This window comes from Aquarana catesbeiana, linkage group LG03 (assembly GCF_042186555.1).
Source record: "Aquarana catesbeiana isolate 2022-GZ linkage group LG03, ASM4218655v1, whole genome shotgun sequence".
NCBI classification, from domain to species: domain Eukaryota; kingdom Metazoa; phylum Chordata; class Amphibia; order Anura; family Ranidae; genus Aquarana; species Aquarana catesbeiana.
This window is the reverse complement of record NC_133326.1, coordinates 692,018,635-692,027,177: the sequence shown is the minus strand read 5'-3', so window position 1 is coordinate 692,027,177 and position 8,543 is coordinate 692,018,635. Positions and strand designations below refer to the sequence as shown.

General features: G+C 41.1%; 1 pseudogene; it reads right to left on the bottom strand.

The window, feature by feature from the left end:
• Positions 1-941: 941 nt before the first annotated feature.
• LOC141134185 (olfactory receptor 6B1-like) lies at positions 942-1,882 on the bottom strand (annotated as a pseudogene).
• Between the last annotated feature and the right edge of the window lie 6,661 nt (positions 1,883-8,543).

Sequence of the window (8,543 nt, the reverse complement as noted above, 5' to 3'; positions counted from 1 at the left end):
TCTCCCGAGCCTCTCCCAATCTGTCCCACTATCTCCTACTCTGTTTGCGTTTAGATGAACCCTGAAAACCCCTCTCTTCAGAGAAGCCTATCCTATCTCCACCTAACAACTGTACTTTTGTTTTCTCCAACAACTTATCCCCCACAGTTATTACCTTTTGTATCATTTGACCCTCCTTCCTAGATTGTAAGCTCTAACGAGCAGGGCCCTCTGATTCCTCCTGAATTGAATTGTATTGTAACTGTACTGTCTGCCCTCATGTAAAGTGCTGCACAAACTGTTGGTGCTATATAAATCCTGTATAATAATAGTAATAACAATAATAATAATAATGATAGGAATACTAGTAAGAATCTACCTGATTGTTATCTTAGAGGGCCTCCACTATCAGCTGCTTCAGCAGCAATTGCTTACCCAGGTGCACTGCCTAGCTAATGTCTCTCTCCTTCATGGTAATCACTCACCTTTATCCAATCAGACCCATTACTGGTGCTACCTAGTCCAGTCTCTAAGGATCCTTTCACATGGGCAGGATCAATTTTTGCTCAGCAGGGGATCTGTCTGCTGATCCCCTGCTGAGCTGAGCCGTGTGGGCGGATGACAGGTCCGTGCCCGCTCTCCTTATGCAGAGCAGACACAGATACAGCCTGCTCGGCTCTATGGGCAGCCTGATGTAAACGGACCATTCCAGGCCAATCCAGACAGCCAGAGGAGAACAGACCCCCTTCCGTTTTTTTTTGTTTACATATCAGATCGGACCCAGAGGTAGCCGGGTGTTAACAGACACAAGAGAATTTACATCCGGCACTCCAAAGGAGGAGAATGAAGAGTCTAATTGGGACCAGCTAAAAAAACAGATATCTGGACCTGATTAAATCTCTTGTATGAAAAGGGTCCTAATGCCCCGTACACACGATCGGAAGAAGAGCATTTTTACAATGTCAGTATGTACAGCTTTTCCTGCACACAGATAGGTATTTCCTTATGGCTGATTTAATTACTTGGTTCCTCAAGCTGTATATGATGGGGTTCAACAATGGCGTGACCACAGTGTACATCAGAGATACCACCTTGTTCATGTTCAAAGAGTGTCCTCTTGAGGGAACCACATACATGACAAACAGTGCCCCAAAGTAGGTACATACAACAGCCAGATGAGAGCTACAGGTGGAGAATGTCTTCTGCCTCCCGGTGGCTGAGGTTATCTTTAAGATGGTCAGAAAAATATACACATAGGTAACAGTGATAAATACAAATGGTAAAAATGTCAAAAGAATAGAAAAGAAGAACACATCAAATGTAATAATGGAAACGTCTGAACAAGATAATTCAAGTAGGGGGCCAAGGTCACAGAAAAAGTGATCAATTACATTGGGGCCACAGAACCACAATGTTTGCAATAAGAAAACTGTGACGAGTGTTATAACAAATCCTAGTGACCAGCAAGCTACAACCAGGTAAAAACAGAGATTAAGATCCATAATCGTTGTGTAATGCAATGGCTTACATATGGCAAGGTAGCGGTCATAGGACATGGCTGAGAGGAGAAGACACTCTGTGCTTATCACAGAACCATACAAGTAAAACTGAGCAATACAGCTTCCAAGAAGTACAGTACATAACTGCCCTCTGATGATATTATATGGAGCATGCTTGGAACAATATTTGAAGTCAGCAACACATCTGAAAAGGACAAGTGACCAAGAAAGAAGAACATAGGAGATCGAAGATGATTACTGGTCAACACCAACAGAATAATGACCACATTTCCAGTTATGATCACTATGTAAATTAGGAGGAACCAAAAGAAAACGAAATGCTTGAAACCATGAATGTTTTCAAAGCCAAGGAGCAATATTTCATTTATGTGTGTCTCGTTCATAGTTTACACTACAAAAAAAAAAAAAAAAAATATATATATATATATATATATATATATATATATATATATATATATATATATAATAGAATTGCATTATTTCTAAAATTCACTACATATGTGTAATCTTTTGGAAGTATAACAACTAATTCAGTATTACTTTAGAAAAACACTTTATTTTAGGAAGAAGTATTTCAGTTACTTATATGTAAAAAGTGCAGCGCTGGAAGAAGTGCATGTATGCAAAATACAAACACAATAGTGTAAAAAATGTGCAACTATTAACATGAATGAATATACTCAATAAAGTACATACAAGTTATACATCAACATAATAAAGCGCATATGTACTAAAGAATTAATTCCCTAAATGACAAAAATGACTTGAGTAATCCAAAAAAGTGTATGATATAAAGGGCTAGTCCACAAACATCCGTATAGGAATAAGCTCACAACACACTATCAAGTGTGAAGGATTAAGGAAAAGTCAGTGCAGATAAGGATGAAAGGGGGCAACCGTCTGTAGAAGACACCCGGGACTGTGCATCCACCACCCAAGGAAAGGGGTAGGTACTTCTTACCAGAAGATGTGGACACACACGCCAGCTGCGGAGAGTCAAACTGGGGTTGAAGTCCCTTAGGACGAAACGCGTCAGTTTATTGCTTGTCAGCTCTGCACATTGCGCTTGTTCATATTGCTTTGTGATAACATTGCTTTTATTGTACACATCGTTCAGATGTTAGTACCTTTTAAATAAACCTGCATACATTTTTTGACCTACATCATGTGGAAGCCTTCTCCTTCTTTTTTATGAGTCTATTTCCAATCGGTTTATGGATGAGAGATTCGTGGGTGTCGCTTGGATTTCTGGAGACCGTGGTTCCTGATCCTGTTTCCATCCCATGCCAGTTAGACTCACCGCCGCTGGCGTGTGTATCCACATCTTCCAATAAGAAGTACCTACCCCTTTCCTTGGGTGGTGGATGTACAGTCCCGGGTGTCTCTTGCCCACTATCATCCTTATCTGCACTGACTTTTCCTTACTCCTTCGCACTTGATAGTGTGTTGTGAGCTTATTCCTACATGGATATTTGTGGACTTTTCCTTTATATCATACACTTTTTTGGATTACTCAAGTCATTTTTGTCATTTAGGGAATTAATCCTTTAGCATATATGCACTTTATTATGTGGATGTCTAACATGTATGCACTTTATTGAGTATATTCATTCATGTTAAAAGTTGCACATTTTTGCATTAGTGTTTACTCACCTATTTTTTGACACTATTGTATTTGTATTTTGTATACATGCACTCCTTTCAGCGCTGCACTTTTTACATATATCCCTTCACAACTTGTCATGTTGTAGTGTTAGCTGCTATTCACTTCCTTTGTCCGGTAGCGCAGTAATTTCTATACTCCAATGTCAGTTACTTGACAGCGTGTGGTTTAGTGACACCCTATTACCAAAATATCAGATAAGCTTCAATGTGTTTATGGTATTTCAAAACTTGTTTTAATTTTTTCTTACATCTGCAGCTTTTATTAAAACATTTCCTTGTAATCCTCTTGTGAAGGCACTTTCTTTCATTGGGTGACATCGGTCTTCCAGTTGTGCTCCTGTGTTGTCACCCTATCGCATGTTTAGGACTACAAGTGGTCAAGAAAACACACATTGCACAGGGGACAGTCCACCATTGTCTAGCAAGTCAGTCTGGGGTAATGAAGGCCAGCCAGCTCTGCGAGAGAGCGTGTCCGGACAGGAAGGAAGAGTCTGAAAGATGCAAAAGAGGATAAGAAAACAGTGGGATTGAATTACTAAAAACAAATAGATTGTGCACTTTGGAATTGCAGTTTCTCCAGAGCTTAGAAAATGAGGAAAAGCGCTGCTGACTTTCATCATCCAATCATAGTTACATAGTAGGCGAGGTAGAAAAAAAGACACCATCAAGTCCAACCTATGTGTGATTATGTGTCAGTATTACATTGTATATCCCTGTATGTTGGGGTCTTTGAGGTGCTCATCTAATAGTTTTTTAAAATTATCGATGCTCCCCGCTGAGACCACCGCCTGTGGAAGGAAGTTCCACATCCTTGCCGCTCTTACAGTGTAAGAACTCTCTACGCAGTTTAAGGTTAAACCTCTTTTCTTCTAATTTTAGTGAGTGGCCGTGTGTCTAATTAAACTCCCTTCTGCTAAAAAGTTTTATCCCTATTGTGGGGTCACCAGTACGGTATTTGTAAATTGAAATCATATCCCCTCTCAAGTGTCTCTTCTCCAGAGAGAAGTTCAGTGCTCGTAACCTTTCCTCATAACTAAGATCCTCCAGACCCTTTATTAGCTTTGTTGCCCTTCTCTGGACTCTCTTAATTTCCAGTACATCCTTCCTGAGGACTGGTGCCCAGAACTGGACAGCATACTCTAGGTGCGGCCGGACCAGAGTCTTGTAGAGTGGGAGAATTATCGTTTTATCTCTGGAGTTAATTCCCTTTTTAATACATGCCAATATTCTGTTGGCTTTGCTTGCAGCAGCTTGGCATTGCATGCCATTGCTGAGCCTATCATCTACTAGGACCCCCAGGTCCTTTTCCATCCTAGATTCCCCCAGAGGTTCTCCCCCCAGTGTATAGATTGCATTCATATTTTTGCCACACAAATGCATTATTTTACATAATTGCCACCCCATTAATTTTTTCAGATCTTCTTGCAAGGTTTCCACATCCTGCAGAGAAGTTATTGCCCTGCTTAGCTTAGTATCATCCGCAAATACAGAGATTGAACTGTTTATCCCATCCTCCAGGCCGTTTATGAATAAATTAAATAGGATTGGTCCCAGCACAGAACCCTGGGGGACCCCACTTTTCATTTGCAAGCTTTTTTTTTTGCATATGATTTGGTATTCTTTGCAAAGTGAATCTTCGCGTCTTTTATTAAAGGGGGACAGTATTTTTTTATCTCAATGCATTCTATGTATTAAGATAAAAAACCGTTTGTGTGCAGCAGCCCCCCTAATACTTACCTGAGCCCCATCTCTGTCCAGCAATGTCCATGAGTATAAACAAAAAAACTTTGCATCAAAGAAAATAAAAAAGGATCAAATAAACAAGCAATTTCCAGCAGCAGTGTAAATGTTAGCTGACTAGCGTCACTATGAAATTGTTGATAAAAAGTTCAAACATATTAAAACATAAATAGGTGAATCAAACATAACAATTTTTATAAACGCCCCACTTTGTAAAATAAAGTGCTTGTGCATAGATAAATAATCGGTGCTCCGATGCTCAGTGTTCAGACAGAAGTGCCCCACCTGGATGTACACTCACCCCTAAACGTTGACTACCTATTGCTAGAGTGGTCACTTGCGCTTTGTGGGGAATATAGACCCCTACATGGTTTATTCCATGGTCAGCTGTATTTAGGAAGAAAAAAAATGACAGAAGGGGGCCTTCCATAGTGTAAAACTGTAATTTATTAAAAGAATTCAAAGTAAAACATATAAGATGCATTCACATTATTTGGTGCCTGTGCCTGGCACCCAGAGTGATCAGCAGGTGTTTTAATAAAGGGTAATCCGGCCAGTCTCTTTTGGAATGCCGCTCAGTTGCGGTGAGGCTCAGTCCCCTGTACTCGCTTTTCAGGCGGATCTGGTGTTGCGATCAAGACTCAACGCATTTCAGCGAATAGGAAAGGCCGTCATCAGGAAGCTGGAAGCACAGGTACCAAATCATGTGAGTGCATCTTATATGTTTTACTTTGAATTATTTTAATAAATTACGGTTTCACACTATGAGAGCCCCCCTTCTGTCATTTATTTCTTCCCATCCATAGAGGATCATCCTAAGTACAGCTGACCTTGGAATAAACCACCTAGGGGTCTATATTCCCCACAAAGCGCAAGTGACCACTCTAGCGATAGATGTCCATGAGTCCCTCTCCCTCCTGATTGGCGGAGACACAGCTGTGGTGCCATTTGCTCCCGCTGCTGTCAAAGTCAGTTAGCCAATCAGGAGAGCGGGAGGGGGCAAACCGCAGCTCCATGTCTGAATGGACACACGGAGCTACAGCTCGGCTTGGGTGCCCTCATAGCAAGCTGCCACAATCAGCAGAGAGGGACCTGAGAAGAGGAGGATCCAATGCACAGAGGAAGTAATTATGACATGTTTGTTAATTTAAAAAAAAAATTAAAAAATAAAAACGAGACTTTACAATCACTTTAACCACTTCCCTACCCGCCCATAGTCATATGACGTCCTGGGATGGGATCTCCCATCCTGGGTGGACGTCATATGACGTCCTGGGATTCCCGGCCGCCTAGGGGGCGCGCGCGCGCCGCCGGGAGCGCGCGCACCCGCCGCGTTCCTCGGGACCCGGTGCGTGTGGCCGGCGGCCGGCGGCCGGCGGCCGCGATGTCCGCCGGGCACCCGCGATTGCCCGTTAACCGGGCCGGCATGTGGATCTGTGTGTGTAAACACACAGATCCACAGCCTGTCAGCTCTGAGGAGAGCGATCTGTGTTCCCAGAACGGTGGAACACAGATCGGTCTCCTCCCCTTGAGCGTCCCCTCCCCCTTCAGTTAGTAATCACTCCCTAGGAAACATATTAACCCCTCCCCGCCCCCTAGTGGTTAACCCCTTCACTGCCTGTCACATTTACACAGTAATCAATGCAATTGTATAGCATTGATCGCTGTATAAATGTGGACGGTCCCAAAAATGTGTCAAAAGTGTCCGATGTGTCCGCCATAATGTCGCAGTCACGAAAAAAAATTGCGATCGCCGCTAAAAAAATAAATACATTTTTTTTTTTTTTAAATGCCATAAATCTATCCCGTATTTTGTAGACGCTATAACTTTTGCGCAAACCAATCACTATACGCTTATTGCGATTTTTTTTTACCAAAAATATGTAGAAGAATACGTATCGGCCGAAACTGAGGAAAAAATTTGTTTTTTAAAAAAAAAATTGGGATATTTATTATAGCAAAAAGTAAAAAATATTGTGTTTTTTTCAAAATTGTCGCTCTTCTTTTGTTTATAGCGCAAAAAATAAAAACCGCAGAGGCGATCAAATACCACCAAAAGAAAGCTCTATTTGTGGTGAAAAAAGGACGTCAATTTTTTTTGGGTACAATGTCGCACGACCGCGCAATTGACATTCAAAGTGCGACAGCGCTGAAAACTAAAATTTGGCCTGGGAAGGAAGGGGGTGAAATTGCCCTGCATTGAACCGGTTAAGCTCTGGGGCAACTGCACTTGTGAAGTGCACAGTCTATTTGCCTTTAGTAAACCCCGTGTTTTGCATAAGGAAAAAATATATAATTATCTATAAATATTTTTATCCAGGATTAACATAACTTTCATCTAAGATTCACACATTTCCCACATAAGATTATACTGTATCAGAAACGTGTGAAACTTGTGTGAATTTTGGGTGAAAACGTTCATAGATAGACCCCTAAATGTCATTTTGCTACGGTTTAGAATAGGGATGCACCGTTACCATTTTTTTTTTTTTTTTTACGAGTACTCATACTTTTTTTTTAGTACTTGCCAATACCAATTACCGATACCTACCGCAATCGCTTTGTTTTCACTTCAGCTGTCAGCAATGGTACAAAGCATTGAAAAGTTATTTACAAATTAAATAGATTTTTTTTTATTTTGCACTTTTTCAATGTGAAATGTGTAAATATATGTCAATATATATGTGTGAAAATATCCACTAACAAAGCAAACGAAAAAAGTTTTAATTGTTTACCGTTTATAAAATAGACGTGAGCAAAAGAAAAAACAAAAGCAGGAAAATAATTAAATGGAGGAGAATAGGGAGTTAATTAAGGCTGATTAGAGTAAATTAAGGGTTTATAAGGGGTTAAACAGAGGAACATTTGTTCATCCCTTTGATCTGCAGATAAAGAAACAGAAAGATACAAAAATAAACAATGGGGGTTATTTACGAAAGGCAAATCCACTTTGCACTACAAGTGCAAACTACAAGTGCAAAGTTCACTTGAAATTGCACTTGGAAGTGCAGTCGCTGTAGATCCGAGGGGGACAGGCAAGGAAAATAAAAAACAGCATTTTAGCTTGTACATGATTGGATAATAAAATCAGCAGAGCTTCCCCTTATTTCAGATCTACCCCTCAGATTTACAGCGACTGCACTTCCAAGTGCTCTTTGCACTTGTAGTGCAAAGTGGATCTGCCTTTCCTAAATAATCAGCGGCTGAGCAATGTTGTTAATAAACATTTCCGGCAGCTTTTTTTTTTTTTTGACAGCTCCAATTACCGGACTTCTTTAGCACTTCAGCCGTCTACAGGGGAGACCCACTGACAGCTCTAAGAACCGAGCCTGAAAGTATCAGTATCAGGTGTCGGTACATTTGCACGAGTAATGATACTTGTGCAATAGGGATGAGCCGAACACCCCCCGGTTCGGTTCGCACCAGAACCCGCGAACGGACCGAAAGTTCGCACGAACGTTAGAACCCCATTGACGTCTATGGGACTCGAACGTTCGAAATCAAAAGTGCTCATTTTAAAGGCTAATTTGCATGGTATTGTCCTAAAAAGGGTTTGGGGACCCGGGTCCTACCCCAGGGGACATGTATCAATGCAAAAAAAACTTTTAAAAACGGCCGTTTTTTCGGGAGCAGTGATTT